Source organism: Lissotriton vulgaris, unplaced genomic scaffold (genome assembly GCF_964263255.1).
Source record: "Lissotriton vulgaris unplaced genomic scaffold, aLisVul1.2 SCAFFOLD_1036, whole genome shotgun sequence".
Taxonomy (NCBI): Eukaryota; Metazoa; Chordata; class Amphibia; order Caudata; family Salamandridae; genus Lissotriton; species Lissotriton vulgaris.
In genome coordinates this window covers 335,911-358,636 of record NW_028245324.1, presented here as the reverse complement: position 1 = coordinate 358,636, position 22,726 = coordinate 335,911, and the positions used below count along the sequence as shown (strand labels likewise).

Below are 22,726 nucleotides of genomic sequence, written 5' to 3'. Positions count from 1 at the left end.
GATATGGACAGTATGTCATTTTAATGATCCAACGATGTAGGCCTGATGGATCAAAATTGTCAACTTTAATAAAAAATGTTGTGGCTTCTCAGCTTTCAATATCAGGAAGGACTTTTGTAACTGTAGCAATTATCTATCACGATGGTCCTTCAACAACATCAGGACATTATACAGCTTATTTAAAGTCTCGAAACGGCTGGTCATTCTGCAATGATTCCGTTGTAACTTTCAAAAAAAAATTGCCGTTTGACCTTAAAAATTCTTACCTGGTGTTTTTAAAACCAAAATTTTAATGAAAGAATCTCGGGATTTCCTGTGAAGAATTGTAAAAGGTTCATGAAGTAGAGGGAATGTAAGTCTGCAATGCTGTCTAGATTATTGGTCCAAAACTTTTAATTATAATGTCAATTTAAAAATCCAACTATATAAACCTGATGCAAGTAAGTCTGCTTCATAGTAAGCAGTATCAGTGTCATAGGAAAAGGAGAACATGAGTGACAAAGAAGGGTAAGATATTAGTAGTCCAGGATTGTGAAAATAATATTAAATGTATTATTTTTGAAAGTTGCGAAAATAGAAAATGTCGGGATTTGATTGGAAGAATTACAAGAGTTGCGAATCGCGGCAACATGATTTGGCCTAGTGGAAACATGTGATAGAATGAGAGAAGTCTTTTCTTGTATGTAACATATTTTTCGAATCGATGGAGGTTTTCTTTCAGAAAGTGGCGGGCTGAAAATATTTATAGCACAACAGAGTGGAAGCTGTTCATAGGAGATCCTTTGACGTCATTGAAAGTAAGTTAATTTTAAGGAGTTTTGAATTCAGATTTCTTAGGTTGTATGGGTTTTTTAAACACAATCATTTTGATTGTGTTTTTTTTCCCCGCTGTTACATGATGAACACCTTCAAGTCACTGATTTAAGTGAAATTTGATACATTCTGAGAACAGCAAAAATAAACCATTTAACATGTATAATTAATGTTCTGCTTTTTGTACTTATGATATACATTTAGAAATGTGAGGTAGATATGGAGAAACTGAGTCGTCTGTAAGTGTCAATTTTAATGCTTACAGTGCTGTACTTCTGGGTACTGTTTTTTTTAAAAAAAGGAATAGGCCTCACCTCAAAGAAAGCTCTTGAAAGCACACATCTTATTTGCATCCTGAAACAATCATTTAAAATATTAGACACAATTTTATGATGGCTTTACATCTTTTTTGCGCTGCTATTGCATCACTATTGTGAGACATCAGCAGTGCAAAAGAAGTACCATGTTCCAAAATAGGTCTCAGTTCATCAGCATGAAGATACTGTTTGTTTAAAATATATATCTTTAGGGTTGTGTACGGGTCGTAGAGAAGCAGAGGCTTCTGTAAGTGTCAAAGTTGTTTAAAAAGTGTTTCTTCTTGAACCTTTTCCCTTCTTTTTTCTAATTTTTAAATACATGTTTTAATATTTTTGGAAATGTTTGTTCTCTCTTTTACAGATTGAAAGTATGAAAAATTTTCTTTAAAAGTTAACAAGAATTATAAGGTAAATGTTTTCTACTTTTTTAACCCGCATTCCACTGCTGATGATGTCACTGACTATGTTATGAATGATGTAATAAGTGGGCATGTTTTACTACAATGGTAGGTCTTCACATCTATTATCTCCTCTGTATTCTTCAACAAGCATAAATTTGATATACAGTAAGTATAAGGATAGGAAACAGACATTTATGTTACAAAAAAGACAGCTATAGGAAGTAAACAAAAGATACTGTTACTCGCAATCCACTGCTGATGATGTCACTGAACATGTCAAAAATTATGTAATATATGGCATGATCAGAAGTGAATTGCGGGTAATAGTATCTTTTCTTTACTCCCTATAGCTGTCTTTCTTGTAACATAACTGTCTGTTTCCTTTCCTTATACTTACTGTTCTTTTTTAAAAAAAAATGTTTTGGTTCGCTCCTGGTTCGCGTACCAGAGTGCGAACTGGGAGCGAACTAAAAGAAATAGAGCTTGGCAGAGTTCCAAAAATTCTACAAATTTTTTTTATAATGGGGAGGTAGTTCTGAAAAGAACTTTTTTTTTGTTTTTGTTGTTTTAAATTTTTTTTATTATTTTTCTGAACATTTTTTATATTTTTTTGTTTTTTTCTGAACATTTTGTACTTTTTTTATTTTTTGGGGGGAGGGGGGAAACAAAAATGATTCATTGAAGAGGGCTCAACAGGAGCAACAAAAAAAAGAAGAATTTATTTTTTGGGTCGTTTTGGACATACATGATTTTTGATTGCTCTTATTATAAGAGTAATGCTACTTTCTCGGTAGCATAATATTTGATTGCACCACACGCACATTTGTTTCACTTCCCCCATGTCCATTTGAATATTCGGGATCAACTCCCTTGCCTCTGGTCCCGATACTTCTGGCACGACAGATCTTCTTGCTATTGCCGGGGGATTTTGTTGTTCGTTGCGAAGCTGAGCAGCACTATAATTATTTGGGTGCCACCTACTCATGTGCCTGTGCATTGTAAAATTTCCAAAACTATATTTTTTGTCCGTCCCCCTTGAAAGGCGATCATCACAGATACGGCAAAAGACATATCTTGCATTGACTTTCTTTTGCCCTGGTGGAAATTTAAAAAATTGCCAGATGAAATTTTCCGTTCTGTTGTACCTCCTGGGCTCCTCAGGCAAACATTCAGGCCCTTCCTCCTCTTCCTGATCTTCCTCTTCTTCAAAGATTGGTTGAGTAGGTGGTCCTTTTTTTCCATGAGGAGGTGGAGGTGGTGGTGGTGGAACACTACCAGAAGCAACAACTGAAGCCATTTCTCTAGAATGTAAAAGGGTCTTTCTCTCACCAAGATGAAAGTCAGAGTGAGGAAAGAAGGAGGGGTTTTCATCATTTGCGAAAAGCAAAAGTTCTAAACCAATGAAAAGTGTTAATTTTAGATCACATGACCTAGTATTACATCATTAGGAAACCAAAAGTGAAATGAACTAATGAAAAGTGTTATTACCGAGTCACATGACCTGCTGTCTTTACGTTTCGCGCTTTGCGCCGCTATCCGATCCGCTTCCGGGTCCGCTAACTTGGCGCGTCAGATAACGTATTACGCGACAACGCAAAACGTCATGATAACGTAACAGTTACGCTAAAGGAACGATTACCGTTTCGCGCACCAAGTTGCGGCTTTACATTGAGCTAACAGGAAGCTGACCGGTTCGCGGACTAGGAGCGGAACAAAAATTTTTTTTAAAAAAAAAATGTATAAAAAACATGTACAATATATTTTAAGATTTAAAGAAGAATACATTTTACAGATACAGATATTAGCTTTCAAAAAACCATTGAAATTCAATGAAAAAACCATAGGTTATAGTCCATATATAGTTAGGAATTTGCATTTACAAAACCTTGAAAATTCAATGAAAAAACCATTGGTTATAGAACATATATAGTTAGGAATTTGCATTTACAAAACCTTATTTTACTCGCATAAAACCATTGAAATTCCATATAAAGTTAGATGCGCTAACTATATATCGCGCACCCGCAATCCACTGCTGATGATGTCACATATTACATCATTCATGACATGGTCAGTGACATCACTGATGACATCACTGATGACAACATCCAGTGACTGTATGTTTCTGTAAAGTTAAAATATATCTTACATATTGAAGAATGAGTGGATGTATAACTGTCTGGATGAAGGATTTAGTAGGTGCATGACTGACTGTATGAGTGAGTGATTAAATGTGTCTCACTGCGTGCATGGGTTAGTGATTAAACTGTATTAATTTGTGCATCATTATATCTGTTGTTCTGTAAACTGCTGCATGTGTTGATCAGTAGCTATATGAGTAACTATATGGGTTATTGATTGGTTGCCCAAGTATTTGTATGGGAGACTGAGTATGTGTGTGAGTGGCTGGGAGGTGTGTGACTCTGTGCATAGATGTGTGAACAGCTGATTCACTAGATGTATGGGTTCAAAACTGCATGTGGAAACAGCTGTATGGGTGGTTGACTGTGTGCATGAGTGTATTGGTGAGTGAATGGATATCTCAGTACTACATGTCAAAGTAAGTACATATGTAAAAGACAGTTCATGTGAGAGTTGACATATATAAATAACTGTGCATAAGAGCCAGTGAATGTGTGAGTGGCTGTATGGATCATTGTGAACTTGTATCAGGGATTGTATAAGAGAGAAAATATGTGTTAGTATATATTTGAATAAGTAAAGTTTGTATAACTGTATAGTTGAGGAAATGGAGGTGTGATTGATTGTTTGCATGACTGACTAGTTGTGTGAGTAACTCCATGGATGAGTGACAGTCTGTGAGTGTCTGTTTACACTGATTGTATCTAAGGTTATATTAGAGTCTGAAGAGGTTCATTGTATTATCACATGAATGATATCATGAGTGATGTCACCAGTGATGTCATTTGAGATGTCATCAGTGATGTCATCAGTGATGTCATTTGATATGTCATCAGTGATGTCATCAGTGATGTAATTTGAGATGTCATCAGTGATGTCATCAGTGATGTCACTGACCATGTCATGAATGATGTAATATGTGACATCATCAGCAGTGGATTGCGGGTGCGCGATATATAGTTAGCGCATCTAACTATATATGGAATTTCAATGGTTTTATGCGAGTAAAATAAAGTTTTGTAAATGCAAATTCCTAACTATATATGTTCTATAACCAATGGTTTTTTCATTGAATATATATATATATATAGATATATATATATATATATATTCAATGAAAAATTCATTGAAAAAACCATTGGTTATAGAACATATATAGTTAGGAATTTGCATTTACAAAACCTTATTTTACTCGCATAAAACCATTGAAATTCCATATATAGTATATATATATATATATATATATATATATATATATATATATATATATATATATATATATATATATATTCAGCGCCTGCTCCCATTTTTAAGAAAAAGGCACGACACACCTCCGGGTTCTTTGAAAGGGCTTTAATGATGGTTTGTGCGCAGTGCTGGCAGTCCATAAACCTTGATGGCAGACTCTTTTCAGCCTCCTTAGGCTTTCATCAGTGCCAGATTACACGGGCTGCTCGCTCTTCCAGGATGTCCAACAGGGTACAGGTGAGGTGGAAGCCGTCCCTGGTAAAGTTATAACACCCCTCCTTCATTTAAAGGTGTATTGTCCACGCGCTCTGCCTCTCTAGAGTAGAAGCATGCTGGTATGTGAAGTCCAGTCGGAGATCTATACAGTGATAGATACGATGCGAACACCCAGTGATGCTCCAAAATATGGATACGGGCCACACGCCAGCTCCAGTGCCCCGAAGAGTGAAAAAAAGTCTTTTGTGGATTCCTTATGACAGGCAATACTTATTGCCTCCTCTCTCCCCTTGCAGCGATTACGGCCAGTGTGGTGGATTTAGCTGCTGGGAGGGCTCCGTGTTTTGCAGGAAATGCCGGTTACCGAAGAGTTCTGGTTTTACACACGGTGCTCCTGAACGAGAGGGGGTGTCGTCAGTCAGCGCCCAGATTGCTGACAATATATAGAAACAGCGCCTGCTCCCATTTTTAAGAAAAAGGCGCGACACACCTCCGGGATCTTTGAAAGGGCTTTAATGATGGTTTGTGCGCAGTGCTGGCAGTCCATAAACCTTGATGGCAGACGCAAGGTAAACTACTCGAGGGTATTTTCAGAGTTCAGATGTCAAGGGCGCACTGCCTCAAATTTAACGTTCACGTGTGTGTTTTAAAATAGGTGACTGTGTAGTGCGTAAAGAGCAGACGGAAAATCACCCTTAACCGTCTAAAAAGTCAGAGACCATGCACAATTGAACAGCTAAGCTCTCGCAACTACAAACAAATGTTCTACAATTCAGTGTAATTGATAAGTAACAAAAGACAAAATAACATGGAAGCAGATCCTTTGGTGTGTTGCTTGTCCCAGCGGGGTGGAGATTTATTAGATCCAGACTTGAGGAATAACAGTAAGCCGACACGTATTTCGTTGTGTGCCGTTGAGTCAACACGACTCTTCAGGGCTGATGGTACAAAGCACAAAGTATACAGATTTACTGGTACGTCAACTCACAGAGTTATACTGCATATGGTGACGTGACTTGAGGTGCATCACGCATGCAGTAATGGTGTGCGTATCCAATCGCACAGGGAGTGGATGTGTGAGTGGTGACGTTCAGAACACTAAGAGTATCACACTCTAAGGAAGTGAGTGGTTTTCCTCGAGTGGTGGTGCTTAGGGTGTGAAGTTGATGGTATTTCAGTGAACAATTGTGGCAAGCGTTCACGTGCACACGGTGGTCCTGCCTGTCTAGGGTTACAGTGTAGTGAGATGAGTTTGTGAGGGCAAGCAAAAGTAAAGTGTGAGTTCCGTCGGTGACAAGTTCAGGCTGGAAAGTGGGAAAGTCATTTGTGATTAAACCAGACTGTGGGGTGTTTAAAACCGATATCTATAGTGATGAATTGAGAAACATGCTCTCTCTATCAGGTTTAGTCTTTTACCTTAGACTCAACTCCTGGATGTGGGTTGAGTGTGGTCTGGAAGTTATGGCAATATTCCACGTTGGTGGATTAGAGAGAGACTACAGAAACGAAAGGAGAAGAGAAAACATCGTCAGGAAGGCATAAAAACGAGGACTGTGTGAGAGCCTGTCAATGGAAGGTTAAATTGATGGTAAACCAAAATAACCAGGACACTATAATAAAAGTATCCTTACCACTGGGATTATTGATATTCAGATATCTTAGTAGATAGTGGTGGACTATCCCGTGGATCAATTCGTAAAATCGCGTTCTGTTAGCTTTGTTTCGTCTAGTTACTGGGTGTGTCAGAGACTTTTCGAAAGGGGGTGGGGTCGCACACCACTCACTCACCAGCGGGATCACCCCTAAGGACTATGGTCAGTGTAGTTTAGTATTCCGCGATGTATCCTTCTTCGCCATCCCTGGACACGTGTTTCGGGGTATTTACCCCTCATCAGCAGGGAATAGGCCATCTTCTTATCTTCTGGGGTTGCCGGTGGCTGCCAAATATTGCCAGGTCTAGTACCACACAGGCGCGCAGGTGCGGGGTCCCAGGCTCGTCAGCCCGACAGCTCGAGGGAGCTTTAAACATTTCGAAAGGGGGTGGGGTCGCACACCACTCACTCACCAGCGGGATCACCCCTAAGGACTATGGTCAGTGTAGTTTAGTATTCCGCGATGTATCCTTCTTCGCCATCCCTGGACACGTGTTTCGGGATCCCGCACCTACGCGACCTACTATACCTGGCAGATATTGGCAGCCATCGGCGACCCCAGAACACTGCCTATCCCTGCTGACGAGGGTTGATAACCCGAAACACGTGTCCAGGGATGGCGAAGACAGCGAAGATAGCAAGATCGAAAGATGATGCATCGCGAACACTCTACTACAATGACCAGAGTCCTCAGGGGCAACTTCCGCCGGTGTGTGAGTAGTGTGCGACCCCACCCATCTTTGTAACTTAAAGCTCCCTTGAGCAGCGGGCTGACGAGCCTGGGATCCCGCACCTACGCGCCAGAGTGGTACTATACCTGGCAGATATTGGCAGCCATCGGCGACCCCAGAACACTGCCTATCCCTGCTGACGAGGGTTGATAACCCGAAACACGTGTCCAGGGATGGCGAAGACAGCAAAGATAGCAAGATCGAAAGATGATGCATCGCGAACACTCTACTACAATGACCAGAGTCCTCAGGGGCAACTTCCGCCGGTGTGTGAGTAGTGTGCGACCCCACCCCTCTTTGTAACTTAAAGCTCCCTTGAGCAGCGGGCTGACGAGCCTGGGATCCCGCACCTACGCGCCGGAGTGGTACTATACCTGGCAGATATTGGCAGCCATCGGCGACCCCAGAACACTGCCTATCCCTGCTGACGAGGGTTGATAACCCGAAACACGTGTCCAGGGATGGCGAAGACAGCGAAGATAGCAAGATCGAAAGATGATGCATCGCGAACACTCTACTACAATGACCAGAGTCCTCAGGGGCAACTTCCGCCGGTGTGTGAGTAGTGTGCGACCCCACCCCTCTTTGTAACTTAAAGCTCCCTTGAGCAGCGGGCTGACGAGCCTGGGATCCCGCACCTACGCGCCGGAGTGGTACTATACCTGGCAGATATTGGAAGCCATCGGCGACCCCAGAACACTGCCTATCCCTGCTGACGAGGGTTGATAACCCGAAACACGTGTCCAGGGATGGCGAAGACAGCGAAGATAGCAAGATCGAAAGATGATGCATCGCGAACACTCTACTACAATGACTAGAGTCCTCAGGGGCAACTTCCGCCGGTGTGTGAGTAGTGTGCGACCCCACCCCTCTGTGTCAGAGACTTCTTGTTAAAGACGCTCTAATAAAGAGATAAAGTTGATCAGCCAGATCAGTGGACCTAAGGTAACATACATAGTGTATATCTCAAAAAGTTCTACAATACTGCAGCAAGGAAAAACTTAAAATACTGAAGATACGTTTTGTACCTGAGTATTGCTGTGTTATAGATGTAGACCGGGAGGGGATCCATACAATTGAAAACCTTGAAACGGGTGCGTTTCCTGGTTAGCGGTAAGCTGAAAGAATCAGAAAATAGCGTGCACTTGTAAATAAAATGCCGTCGCCAGTTCCCGTTAAAATATGTGCATAAGAAGGTTTGGAATCCAGTATATCTATGGAAAGCGAGCGGCGACTCACCTAATGGTCAGTATCCCTCCTCCGTTGGTTCCCGGTGGCCGTCTGTCATGAGCGGACCCCGGGCCGGAGGAGGAAATGACGCTAAGTAGAGAAACTGGAAAAACTAGAAATCGAAGATGCCGGTAGGTTAGGAGGTACGAAAAATGGCCGCCATCTTGGAATGGGGAATTAATGATGCCGAGTGTCCCGTGTTGGTCATCAGCATGTGAATCAAGTAGTGTATATGTTCGCGATGTATGTTGGAGCAGAGAAAATGATGCCATAGGGCAAACTCTGTTCATAATTGTCAGGATACTCGTAGTTAGTGGTAATCACGGTGTTCAAATGTCGACATTATGTGTTTATAGAGATAGGTCAGTCTCAATTAGAAGTCCTCACATGGGGGAAAGTTAGTATCGCCCTGTTCTTAAGTAGGTACTAGAAATCATATTAAACCGTAGAAAGTGATTCAAAAGGGTGACACGCCACCAAGTGAGGGTGCATTCGCATCGTTGTGAGAAGGTGACTTCCTAGATCACATTCATATAGTTCGCCAAGAACAAAAATAAATCGTTGTTTGCCCATATTCACTGGTCATGCATGTCAATCATGATACACTGGTCACATTACAGGGTAATAATCTGACAAGCGAAGGTGCGTTAAAATTTATCAAGAGAAGGTGACTTCATAAAATACATTGACATAGAATACATAAATGCAAATTGCACCTTTTTGTTTATCAACCACAGTGTTTCTGATGGGTCACAAAATAGTAGCCTTTTTTCGCACCTGTAGTTGGTTATAGAATATTCAAAGATGACAAGTGTGGTTGCAAGTTAACATTATAAAAGAGTTTGTCCAAAGATGACAAGTGTGGTTGCAAGTTAACATTATAAAAGCGTTTGTCCAGATCGTGATTTGTACAATATTCAGTTATAATCTTGTTCCAGATGATGTGGATATTGTACAATAAAACGTCTGTAGTTGTTTTCTGTAAGTTGTGTCAGTGTCCAGAGGTGGATATCATTGGTTTCCGAAAGGATTGAAACCCCTCAGGCAACTTTTTAGTTGCCTAGAAAGTACTGAAGCTCAGGGTCGTAGTTCAGCCCATGTTCGACGCTCTGTAGGCGCATGATCCATGTGGCCTCTCTACGTCTGAGCATCAGTTCCCTATTACCCCCTCGGATATTGAGGGGAATCATATCAATGCCAAAAACACGCACTTTGAAATCATCCTCTAGAGGTTGGCACTCTGCTACGTGTAGGGCTACTGGGTAGCGTGGGTCCCTTTTCTGTATTGCCCTCATGTGTTCAGCAATTCTATCTCTGAGTGCCCTGATGGTGCTACCAACATATGTTTTGCCACATTTACATTCAATTAGGTAGACAACAAATTTGGTCAGACAAGTGATATTTTGTTTGATTTTGTACGTGGACTCTTCCGGACCCTTGAAAGTAGTGGTGCCATGTTTCCCCCAAATACACATGGAACATGAACCACATCTGTAGAAACCCAAACCTCTTGTGGATAGCCAATCTCGCGTTCCAGTGTTAGGGGGTACCGTGGGGCTCAGTTTGTTTTTCAAAGTGAAACCCTTCTTGTAAGTAATGGCCGGTCTGTCTGGAAGGAACTCCCTAAGTAATGGATCCTCTTTTAGCAGTTTCCAGTGTTTGTTGAAGCTCTTTTTGGTGGTGTAGTTGAGAGCGTTGTATTCAGTTATCAGTCTGATTTGTTGTCCGGAGGACTCTGTCTCCGTGCGTGTTTTTAGACAGTCTGGTCTAGGGATGGTTCTGGTTTTTTGTTCCGCAATTTTGAGGGATGATTTAGGGTACCCTCGCCTTAGGAATCTGTCCCTCATATTTGAGATGCATTGTTCAAACTCATTGGATTCACTACAGTTACGCCTAGCTCTTAGAAATTCACCATATGGGATGGAGCGTAACTGGTGTTCAGGGTGAAAGCTGGAGGCATGGAGTATAGAGTTGCAGGATGTAGGTTTTCTGAAAAGTTTGGAGTGTATCTTGTTATCTTTAATGTAGAAGTCCAAGTCTAAGAACTCCATACTGGTGAGGCTGTGTTTCATGGTGAAGCTCATTTCCCATGTATTGTTGTTTAGGTGTTCAAAAAAGGAATGGAGAAGTTCTTCAGAGCCTGACCAAAGCAAAAAACAATTGTCGATGTACCGACCCCAAAAGGCTCTCACACAGTCCTCGTTTTTATGCCTTCCTGACGATGTTTTCTCTTCTCCTTTCGTTTCTGTAGTCTCTCTCTAATCCACCAACGTGGAATATTGCCATAACTTCCAGACCACACTCAACCCACATCCAGGAGTTGAGTCTAAGGTAAAAGACTAAACCTGATAGAGAGAGCATGTTTCTCAATTCATCACTATAGATATCGGTTTTAAACACCCCACAGTCTGGTTTAATCACAAATGACTTTCCCACTTTCCAGCCTGAACTTGTCACCGACGGAACTCACACTTTACTTTTGCTTGCCCTCACAAACTCATCTCACTACACTGTAACCCTAGACAGGCAGGACCACCGTGTGCACGTGAACGCTTGCCACAATTGTTCACTGAAATACCATCAACTTCACACCCTAAGCACCACCACTCGAGGAAAACCACTCACTTCCTTAGAGTGTGATAGTGTTCTGAACGTCACCACTCACACATCCACTTGATGGCAGACGCGTTTCAGCCTCCTTAGGCTTTCATCAGTGCCAGATTACATGGGCTGCTTGCTCTTCCAGGATGTCCAACAGGGTACAGGTGAGGTGGAAGCCGTCCCTGGTAAAGTTATAACACCCCTCCTTCATTTAAAGGTGTATTGTCCACGCGCTCCGCCTCTCCAGAGCAGAAGCATGCTGGTATGTGAAGTCCAGTCGGAGATCTATACAGTGATATATATATATATATATAGATATATACACACTTTCCCTACTGTTGCATTTACTGTAGTGGGAATAGTGCATTTTTCCCCTCAGCTATGCCATACTTTCTCTACTGTTGCACTTTCTGTAGTGGAAATAGTAATTTTATCCCCTACGCTATCCTACATATAATAAATATAATTTATGTAGTTTCAACATTTTCTTTTAAATAAATATTTATTTTTAATAGTTTTATTAATTTTATATATATATATAAAATAAATTAATTAAACTATTAAAAATAAATATTTATTTAAAAGAAAATGTTGAAACTACATAAATTATCAAACGACTGTTGTCAATCATGAAATGAAAATAATGTATTTAAGATTGAGCAGGAAAAGACAAGACGCCCCGGACGAATTTTGTGTGACTTTAACCTTGCAGTATTTTGTCTATTTTCATTTTTGATCACATGGTGCACATGGATTAAGTTAAAAGGAGGGCATTATGGGAAATATTTATGATGTGAACAAGGGAAACTGCCCGAAACGCGTCGTCTGCCACGCTGCTGTTAACTTTATCGGAATAAACTACCATTTGCCAGTATCTTGGGATTCGTTGGTCTTTCTGTGAGCTGAGAACGTTGGTGAATCAGACTTGGCCTTTTTCTGCTGATATATATATATATATACATATATACATATATATATATATATATATATATATATATATATATATATATATATATATATATATATATATATATATATATATATATATATATATATATATATATATATATATATTGACGCTCAAAAACTCCTCTATGTTACACAGGAAGAATGAACATATATATATATACATATTTAATTAAACTATTAAAAACAAATATGTATTTAGAAGAAAATGTTGAAACTACATAAATTATATTTATTATATATTGGATAGCTGGTGGGTACAAATTTCTATTGCCACTCCAACGAGTTTAACAGTCAGGAAAGTGTTGGATAGCGGGTGTTAAATTTGCAATTCCCACTCCAGTGAGAACAACAGTAGGGAAAGTATTGGATAGCAGGTGGGTAAAAATTACTATTCTCACTCCAACGAGTGTAACCGTAGAGAAAGTTTTAGATAGCTGGAGGGAAAAAATTACTATACCAAATCCAGGGAGTGCAACAATAGGTAAAGTGTTGGATAGCGGGTGGGTAAAAATTACTATTCTCACTCCAACGAGTGTAACCGTAGAGAAAGTTTTAGATAGCTGGTGGGTAAAAATTACTACACCAACTCCAGGGAGTGCAACAAAAGGTAAAGTGTTGAATAGCGGGTAGATAAAAATTACTATTCCCACTCCAGAGAGTGCAACAATAGGGAAAGTGATGGATAGTAGGTATGTAAAAATTACTATTCCCACTCCAGTGAGTGCAACAGTAGAGAAAGGATTGGATAGCAGGTATGACAAAATTACTATTCCCACCCCGGTGAGTGCAACAGTAAGGAAAGCGTTGGACAGTGGGTGGATAAAACATTACTATTCCCACTCCAGTGAGTAAAACAATAGGGAAAGTGTTGGATAGCAGGTATGTAAAAATTAATATTCCCACTCCAGCGAGTGCAACAGTAGGGAAAGTGTTGGATAGCGGGTGGGAATAATTTACTATTCTCACACAAGGAAGGGGAGAGGGTCAAACATCTACTCTATCACCCGAACCCCCTAGAGTCAACATAATACACACATGAAGAGATGGAGAGGAAAGACCACAGATAAAGAAGAAAACAAGCAGTGGCACAATTGTATGTTAGAAAAAACTGCCCTCACTCACACACAAATGTGTGTGACATGCTTCATCATCGGGTCTGCTACAACGCCCTGGCGTAGCCATGCACAGGGTGGAGCATAGGGAGGGGGAACATAAAACACAAAGAAATAAACAAATTCAGAAGTGACAAGCAGTGTTCACAACAGAACGTGTCAGTCCAAAACTGGGTACAGTGATAGAGAAAAAGTGCAGTCAAAGTGATAAAGTTAAAACTGCCTCATGGATACCTGTTATACCTTTATTTGTAGGTTCCAAGGTCAGGATTAAAAATGAATGAAGGATGGTGTTTTTAAGAAAGGAAATCAGGATCCTATAACACCCCTCCTAAGCTGCTAGAGTCAACATGTTTCGACCTGATTAATAGGTCACATCGGTCTTTTTCAGGACGTCTAACCGCCCCAGTCCCATGAAAAAAACTCTTACCGTAGTCAGTTGCTAAGGAGGCAATAGTTGATCTATTCGTTCTTGACCATGTGGAGGGAATTCCGCCAACACTGAATATAAATACTGTGGAGAGATAAACATAATTCTAGAATTGTGATCTAAACAAATGTCATACCTGTATCACAGTGTTCGAAGCAATTTACCCTCCAGTATTATGTAGTGTCGTTGCATGAAGAACAATATTTTCATGTCCCCATAGGCATCCGCTTAAATGGTCAGTATGCCCCATTTCCACATTACGGTTCCAAAAGGTTAAAACATAGATGTGTGTCCTTAAATTCATCACTGCTACAAGCGAATTATATGCATGGGTAATGCTGATGTGAGTAGTTGCTAGCTTACATGATATACATATTCTGATTTCATATTCTAAATACAACATCTGTCTTTGAAAATGGTATCCTCACTCCACATCACCCTCTGTCCAAACTCACCGAGTTTATTGGAAGATTAAACTCGAAATGTCGTCAGGCGGGTGGAGTTCCAAGGAACACAACCTGTATTTCAAAAGGCACAAGAACAAGAGGTGCGGTTCCTTTGTTGAATGTGTTTGGTGATTTTATTCCTGATGAAGAGTGGTCCTATTCCATGTATTGCTTTGAGGGTGATACAAGCAGCTTGAATGTGGATCTTCTGGCAACAGGTAACCAATGCAGGGCTTTCCAGCCAGGAGAGATGTGGTCTCGTGGTTTAATATGCCAGAGTTGTATGGCAGCCGAGTTCTGAATCAGTTTTTTCATGGTCATTAAAGGTGACCCGTGGTAGAGGCTATTGGCGTAATTGAGTTTGGACAGAACAAGGGATATGGTAGCTTGGACCTTGTGTGGAAATCCCAAATCAGGGAAAATTAGTTGCAATGTTTTTATAGTAGCAAAGCTTGATCCTGCTAGTTTATCCACTTGGGCATTCATCGACAGCTTGGAGTCTATGGTCATTCCGAGGTTTCTTAATTCCTTCGATACTTTAGGCAGTGATCCCAGTTCATCAGGCCATGCGGCAAGTGGGTTGTAATGTTTCCAATCACCACACGTGAGTATTTCAGTTTTTGAAGCATTCAATTTGAGATGGCTCCAAGTCATCCACTGATCCACGGCTCTGAGACAGCAGAAAATTGGTGTTTTTCCAATGTCTTTGGGGCATTCTAGTTGAAGGAGTATTTTGTGTGTCATCTGCATAGTTATAGCACGTGAGGTGAAATTTATTGATCAGTACTGGTAATGACTTCATGTAGATGTTGAAAAGGCATGGGCGAGATAATAGAACCTTGAGGGACCCCTGCTTTTGTGGAGTACGGTTTGGACGAGAAAGGTGTAGTATGGATGACATTAGTTCTGTTTCGAAGGTAGGGCGCAATCCAATCTAGAGCAGTTCCCTCTATACGGGCTTCATAAAGTCTTTGTTTCAGAGTGTCATGGTCAACCGTGTCAAAGGTAGCTGAGAGGTCCAAGAGGAGCAGTGCAGCAACACCGTTGCGGACAACTGTATTTTTTATGATGGCAAGGAGGGCAGATTCAGCGCCTCTTCCCGGACGGAATCCTGTTTGGAAGTCTGAAAGTATGTCATTCTCTTCAATGAATTGTGACATCTGGGTGAACACTGCTCTTTCTATCAGTTTGCCCAGGAAAGGTCCATTTGTAATGGGTCTGTAGTTGTCAGGGTTCATCGGTTCCAAGTTTGTCTTCTTCAGTAAAGGGCGTATGTATGACTTTTTGAGTTCTTCTGGAAATATTCCAGTAGTTAAAGTTAATTATAATTAAATTGCTTCCCACCCTACTCCCCTATAAAACAACAAACTGCTGCTCAAAAAATTACAAAATTAACATATATAGCAAATATTTATTATTAACCAATTAATAATTAATTAATAACAATTTAATTAACACAATTAACAATATAAATTAATAAATACAAAAATATGAATTATTAAAATTATTAATTAATTAATTTAAATTAAATTACTTCCCACCCTATTCCCCTATAACCCCACAAACCGCTACAAAACTAAAATACGCAAAAATCCTTTAACATAAAATTAATTACTTGTAAAAAAATTCAAACATACATTACAAAAATAAACTATACTTTTAACACATATACTAACATACAAAACACTAAAAAAATATTGATATTATTAACAATGATATTTTGACTAACAATACTACTAACATCGTTATTATTAAAACGATATTTCTTACCTGCATGTCGATATTCTTCATGGTGGTTATTCTGCCATATCGATATTTAAACATCGATATAATGGTATATCGATATTTAGACATCGATATTATGTCTGCATACGAAAACAACCTGATCCAAGATTGGAATTAAGGGCCAAACCCTAACCTCTCCAGAACTGTGAATAAGTAGTGACATTCAATGATGTCCATCGCCATGCATGCGTCCAATGACAGCAGCACCGCTTCATCCCTTGGGTGGGATTTACAGGTACATGCATCAAATGATTTTGCGATCGCAAACGGTGCGAATCGCAAAAATCGTCTGTTTGCGATTGCAAAATCTGCTTTTGGAATGCATGAAGGGTAAAGGCCCTCGCAATTTGAGAATTCTCAAATATTTGCGAATTCTCAAATTGCGATTGCATTTAAGGAATCGCATTTTGCGATTCCTTAAAGGCAATGCATGAAACTTTTAAAAATTGCGATTTCACAATTAGGGGGAGCAAATTACTATGAGGTTGAACCTCATGGTAATTTGCGAAAACGATGAAAATTGCACTTTCGTGCATTTTTCAAAGTTTCATGTTGTGCACATACATGCCCTTAGGGCATGTGTGTGCACAACATATGTGCACAGATTGATTTCAGGGGTGCAACAGGGTGTCCTTTGGACACCCCTGCACCCTTGAAATCGCATTCTCAATTTGCGATTCGCTAATTGCTAATCGCAAATTGAGAATGTCTTCCCATTCATTCCTATGGGCCTCTAGGCCCATAGGAATGAATGGGAAGGTATTCCTTAAGTGCGACTCGCAATTTGCGAGTCGCAATTAAGGAATATTAAGAAATCGCAATTTATTTAGCGATTTCTCGATGCATTGCATTTTGCAATTTCTTAATTGCGATTCCTTATTTTTCGCAATTAAGGAATCGCAAAATGCAATATTGATGCATGTACCTGTTAGTCAAATGCATTACGCCATACACGCATCTAAGGTTTAGCCTGGTACTCTGATGAGGCATGAATCCGGACTGGTCGGGGTGTATCAGTGTTGTGATCGACCCCAGAAGGCGGTTCACCAGACCTTTAGCCAGGATTTTAACTTCCATGTTTATATATCAATCAATCAGGGGGGAATAAAGCACGCTACTCGCCTATTGAGGGTCACCAGGTGCTGGGGCGGGTGGGAGCAGCTCTGGATCAGTCCAAGAGCCAGGTCTTAAGGTCCTTTCCTGAAGGTGTGCAGGGTTTGGGTGCCATGTAGGAGAAGGCTCCCCTGCCTGTTCTGTTTCTGCGGATGTGGGGGACCTCTGCCAGGGCGAGGTCAGAGGAGCAGAGATTCCTCTTGGGTACGTGGAAGGATACTCTCTTGTTGAGGTATTTGGTTGGATGTTGTTGAGGGATTTGTAGGCGTGGGTGAGGAGTTTGAAGGTGACCCTCCTCTCTACAGGGAGCCAGTGGAGGTCTCGCAGGTGTTGGGTCATGTGTTCGTGAAGCGAAGCCCCCAGGACGATTCTAGCAGCGGCGTTCTGGATTGGCTGGAGTCTGAGTAGTAGAGCTCTGTTTATTCCGGCGTATAGGGCGCTGCCGTAGTCCAGTCTGCTGGTTATGAGTGTGTGAGTGATGGTTCTTCTGCAGGAGAGGGGATCCATTTGAAGGTCTTGCGAAGGATGCGCAGGCAGTTGAAGCTGGTGGAAGGTACAGAGTTGATCTGGCAGTTCATGGAGAGGGAGGAGTCGAGGATGATGCAGAGGTTTCATGTGTGGTTTGTAGGAATGGGTGGATTCCCGAGGGCGGGGGCCACCAGGTGATGTCCCAGGCAGAGGTGCAGCGTCCGAGGATGAGTACCTCGGTCTTCTCTGAGTTGAGCTTCAAACAGCTGTCTTTCATCCAGGCTACCACGTTCTTCATTCCTTCCTGGAAACAGAGTCTTTGTGAGTGAGCAGATGAGCTGGGTGTCATCGGCATAGGATATAATGCTGAGCCCATGCTGTCTCACGATGGCAGCAAGGGGGGCCATGTAAATGTTGAAGAGTGTGGGGCTGAGCGAGGATCCTTGGGGTAATCCACAGTTGATATTGGTGGGTTTGGAGATGAAGGGAAGGAGTCTGATCCTCTGGGCTCTGCCGGAGAGGAAGGATGGGATCCAGTTGAGGGTGGCTCCTTGTATCCTTGTTTCATGTAGTCTGGCTGCGAGAGTTCGGTGAGAGACAGTGTCGAAGGCTGCGGAGAGGTCAAGAAGGATGAGGGCCACAGGGTGCCCCTGGTCGAGTAGCATGCGGATGTCGTCAGTGGCGGCGAGGAGGACGGTCTTGTGCTGTGGTTGCTGTGGAATCCAGACTGGGAGGGGTCTAGGATGGAGTTTTCTTTGATGAAGGTGGTTAGCTGGGTGTTCATGAGTCTCTCTGTGATATAGAGGCCTGTAGGAGCAGCATTGGTCCAGTGGCTTACCCGCCTTGGGTATTACCACAATGGCGGCTGTTCGTTGGTCTAGTGGTAGGCAACCTATTTCTCTGGCCTCATCAAACATTTTCAGAAGATACAGCACCAGTACACTCGCTGTGCCCTTGAATAACTCAGCTGGTACGTCATTCAGGCCCCGGGGCCTTGCCTGCCTGCCTTCAGATCTTGTATGGCTCGCACTATCTCTTTGGCTGTTATATCTTTCTCCATGTCCTCTCTATTCTCATTGGACAATGTGGGGAGCCGAACATCAACCAATAGTTCTCAACAGTCTGTTTCTGTTCTGATAGGGTTGGAGGGATATACCCCCTCATAATAATCCACGAGGGCCATCACTATTCCTTCATCAGTAGTGTGCATTGCCCCTTGGGTACCAATTTTGTTCCCTGTCCCTCTTTTCCAACCATGTGATCATTTCGTTGGCCTTATCACCTAGGTCATAAAGCCTTCTTTGTGTTGCTAAGGCAACTGACCTTGTGGTGTTGTCCACAAGGTCGCTTATTTCCTACCTTTTAATGCCAAGACGATGTATGAGTGGTAGGTCAGCCTTTTCCCCAGATAATATTCTGGCCTACAGCATAGCTACTTCTTCTAATGTGTTATTGTTGTAATCTCATTTCCCCTGCTTTCAAGAATTGCATCTCTGGAATGTAGATTGTTGCTATGGGTATTGGTTGTACAGCATTCCAGGTTTGTCAGTTGCCTATGGAATGCTTAGGCTGTGGCTAATAAACACTGGACAAGACGAACTCACATCTTCTGCCTCTTATTGTATCGTTCTTCACCACAGTCCCACTGAATCTTTTTTCTTTTTTACATCCCCCAAGGTGAGCCTGGATATGTCCTCTCTTCACTGACTTAAATGCTTCCCATAGGGTGCGTGCTGAGTCCACAATCCCTCATTTTCTTGAAAATAGAATTGTGCATCCTATGACCGGTTTCGGGTTTTCAACCCTCATCAGCCAGGATAGCTTGACTTCCAGTGGCATGGAGAGCACCCAGATCTGTGACTGGGGGTGAGTGAAAAGTGTCAGTGCTCCGTCCATCATCACCTTGTGTTTGCTTTGTTTGCCGTTAGTTGTCAGGGTATGCCCAGACGTGGGTCCCTTGCTCACTTTGCCAGCTAGCCTGGCTGATGACGGCTGTTAGCCTGAAACTGTCCCTGGACGCTTGTTTCCAGTCCAGGGAAGATATGGGCTGGACTTTTCCCATGAGGCACAGGGTCAAGACTGATTTGCATATAGCTGTGTCTGAACTGGGGTGGTAAAGTGAGCTAAAGAACGATGAGGGATTCAACTCAAATCTGTGACTGGGGGTGGGTGTCTGAAAAGTTTCAGCGCTCCGTCCATCATCTCCTTGTTTTTGCTAGGCTAGAGTAACTGCCAGGCACTGCTGGGTAGAAGGTAAATTGTCGCTCGCGAGGATTATGCGGACGCCATAGATCTGTCAGGCCCATGGCCTTTACAAATGCACGAAGTGGCTCCATTCCCCTCCCCCTGTTAGCCTTAGTTTCTCTATCTCTCTCCAGGCCCATGGTGAAGTTCATGTCCCCCCTAATATTAAAATTCCTGGCGGAAGGTCTACAAGTAGGGCCCCCAATGCTGACAATGCCCCTGGTCACCTCCGCTGTTCACTGCGCACACCACGATCCCAGCTGCACTGCTGCTAAAGTTGCTGTTCCTCTCCAAATCTGGTGCAACTGCAACCTGACTCCCGGTATTCACCGCAGCTGTCGGACACTGCTCCCTGGGCCTACCATGGCTGGTCTAGCAGCCTACTCCGCTCGATCCTGTCCTGTGACAGCTGGCCACAGAGCTGTTACTGTCTGTGCTGTACCCACGGGTGTGAGTGAGGGAACCTTGCATAGCTGATTTGGAAGAGGTGGGGTGCAGTGGCCAGGGTGATTGACTCCGGAACCCAGGGGCTCAAGGTTCGATCCCCGGTGCCGGTGGCAGATCAGTCAGCACCATGTGACTTTGGGGAATAAGGGGCTTAATCTTCCCAACGGCCTCAGCGCCTTGACACCTTCGGATAATTGTTTGCGCTTTACAAATACTGGACATTTACATTTGATGTCTATACCGCACCCGTACCTGACAGGGGTCCGTGCCATGTTTGACACTTCCAAGTAGACACAATGAGTCGGGGGAAAGCCTGTAACTTGTTTTACCACTGGCAATCGCTCGGGTCGCAGCCCCAACCCATCCTTCTTTCGCTTGCTGTGTCACTGGAGCCAAGCTGGACTAAGCTGAAGAGCTCCCATCAATGTGAAACCGGCGCTGGATTACTTGTGTTTGGGTTCATGGAGGACCTGGCCGGGCAGATTGGGCTGGACTCTTCCTAGCGGAGCCGGGTCAAGGCTGATTTGCATATGAACTCTTCCTATTGGAGCAGGATCAAGGCTGATTTGCATATGGACTCTTCCTATTGGAGTAGGGTCCAGGCTGATTTCCATATGGCTGGGTCCACACTGAGGTGGGTGGAGAGCAAAGGAACAAAGGATTGCGTTAGATAGATGGAAGCATTCCTGCATCACCTTCTTTTGACACCTCTGAGCAGCATGGCATTTTATCTCACAGCTCTCGCTTGCCATGAGTTTTGAGACAATGGAAAAAATACGAACTACAAGTCCCAGAATGCACTAACCATTAAAAAAAGAGCAGGTATAGGCGAGCCCGTTTTGTGCATTAAAGGAAGCTTGCATTGTTGCAACCCCTGTGTTGTAACTTACACTGTGGTACTTCCCTCGCCCCATGTTCACCCCTCCCATTCTGCAGTACTTGGTACTGCCCATGTGACAGCCGGCGCTCGCTATGGAATGTTGACATAGCAGCGCGGCTCAAGAGTTGACAGCTGACGGCATTCTTTAAGTGATATTTTACTGAATAAAGAACCTGCCTTCTTACTACTGAGTTTGTTATTTACTACATTCTTGGCGACGAGGAGTAGGAGAACTGTGCCAGGGACAGTGGATGTCGTCTCCCTGCGATGAATTTATTGCTGTCGAGGAAAATTGAAGAAAAAAAAAAATCTAAACGGAGCCTATGATGTGATGAAAGAGAAGAATAAAGAAACGGGTCTATTGGACAGTCGGAGTTACGAGGAGCTCAAGTAAGAGCGCATAGACGTTGCGTGACACGTTGTCAAGGCTAGCGCTGTGGCTCTAGGGAAGATTTCACAGGGTGGTGCTCAAGTGATTTCGGGTGTCGCGTTGGGCACCTCACCTACTAGTCAGCCCACGGCTGTGAGCTTTGAGGGGAGTTTCGTCCTGGCTCTAGGGATCGGTGAGTGTCAGGTCTCGGTCGTGTGTCATTCCGGGCACAGGGGGCGCAGAGGCGAAGAGGGCGAAGGCGACAACAACGGAGGAGTGGGGATCTGTTACACTTTTCAATCGTTTTAGGCAGGCGGCGGAATCATCGACGCATTTTAAGACGCACTGCGCTCTGTGCATCACTGTGAAGTGTGTTCAAGGAGGAAAATAAAAATCCGGAAGGTATTTTGGTGTGCGGCTGCGTGTTCCCCGGCTAGTCTCTTCACTTCAGGAATCAAGAGCCTCTGACTGAACTCCTGTTCATTTTCGGTCCTGTCCTTGAAATAAACTGTACAAACGGTGTGGAAGAGTTTCAGCCAACTAAGCTTAACCGTGTATTTCCCTCCAGTTATTCCGACCTGACTGGAAGTAACAGTGTGAGGGGAAGTTGTTTCCACAGGATGTTCCCGCCTGTGGGTGGAGATTAGCGGTCTCATTGGTGCTGCATTCAAAACCTGTGGAAGTAAAAAGGGGACTTGCAAAAACCCCTTTGTTTTGCTGTTTTCACCTTATAGTCTGAACGTTTTGAGAGTGAGCTGAAGTGGTCATTTCACTGTTGGTATAATTTTCAGCATTCTTAAATAACTATTCTTCACTGCAGTTTCATCATCTTCTTGTGTGTCAAATAGTTGTGAAATAGTCTTTTAGTAAAGTAAATCTACTGTATGGCAATGGCGGGAGCTGGTATGAGCCAGCCTCCACCCTTCCTTAATGAGTTAGGAGAACCTGTCATTCCTTGGAGGAGGTGGGAAGGTATTTTCAAATCTTACTTAATTGCCATAGGAGGTAGCAATTACACCAATATTCGCAAACAGCATATACTTCTCCACAATTTAGGTACACATGGGAGGAAGATATATGAAGATATAACTGGGAGGCTAGTGGAGGATGA

General features: G+C 42.6%; 1 long non-coding RNA gene across 1 annotated transcript in view; it reads right to left on the bottom strand.

Annotated features, from left to right (window-relative positions):
* Positions 1-22,726, bottom strand: part of LOC147666480 (uncharacterized) — a 49,955-nt gene that overhangs the window by 21,233 nt on the left and 5,996 nt on the right. Inside the window, exon 2 of the long non-coding RNA XR_015304765.1 lies at positions 13,863-13,946. This is a non-coding gene — a long non-coding RNA (uncharacterized LOC147666480). The remainder of the gene's footprint in view (positions 1-13,862; positions 13,947-22,726) is intronic.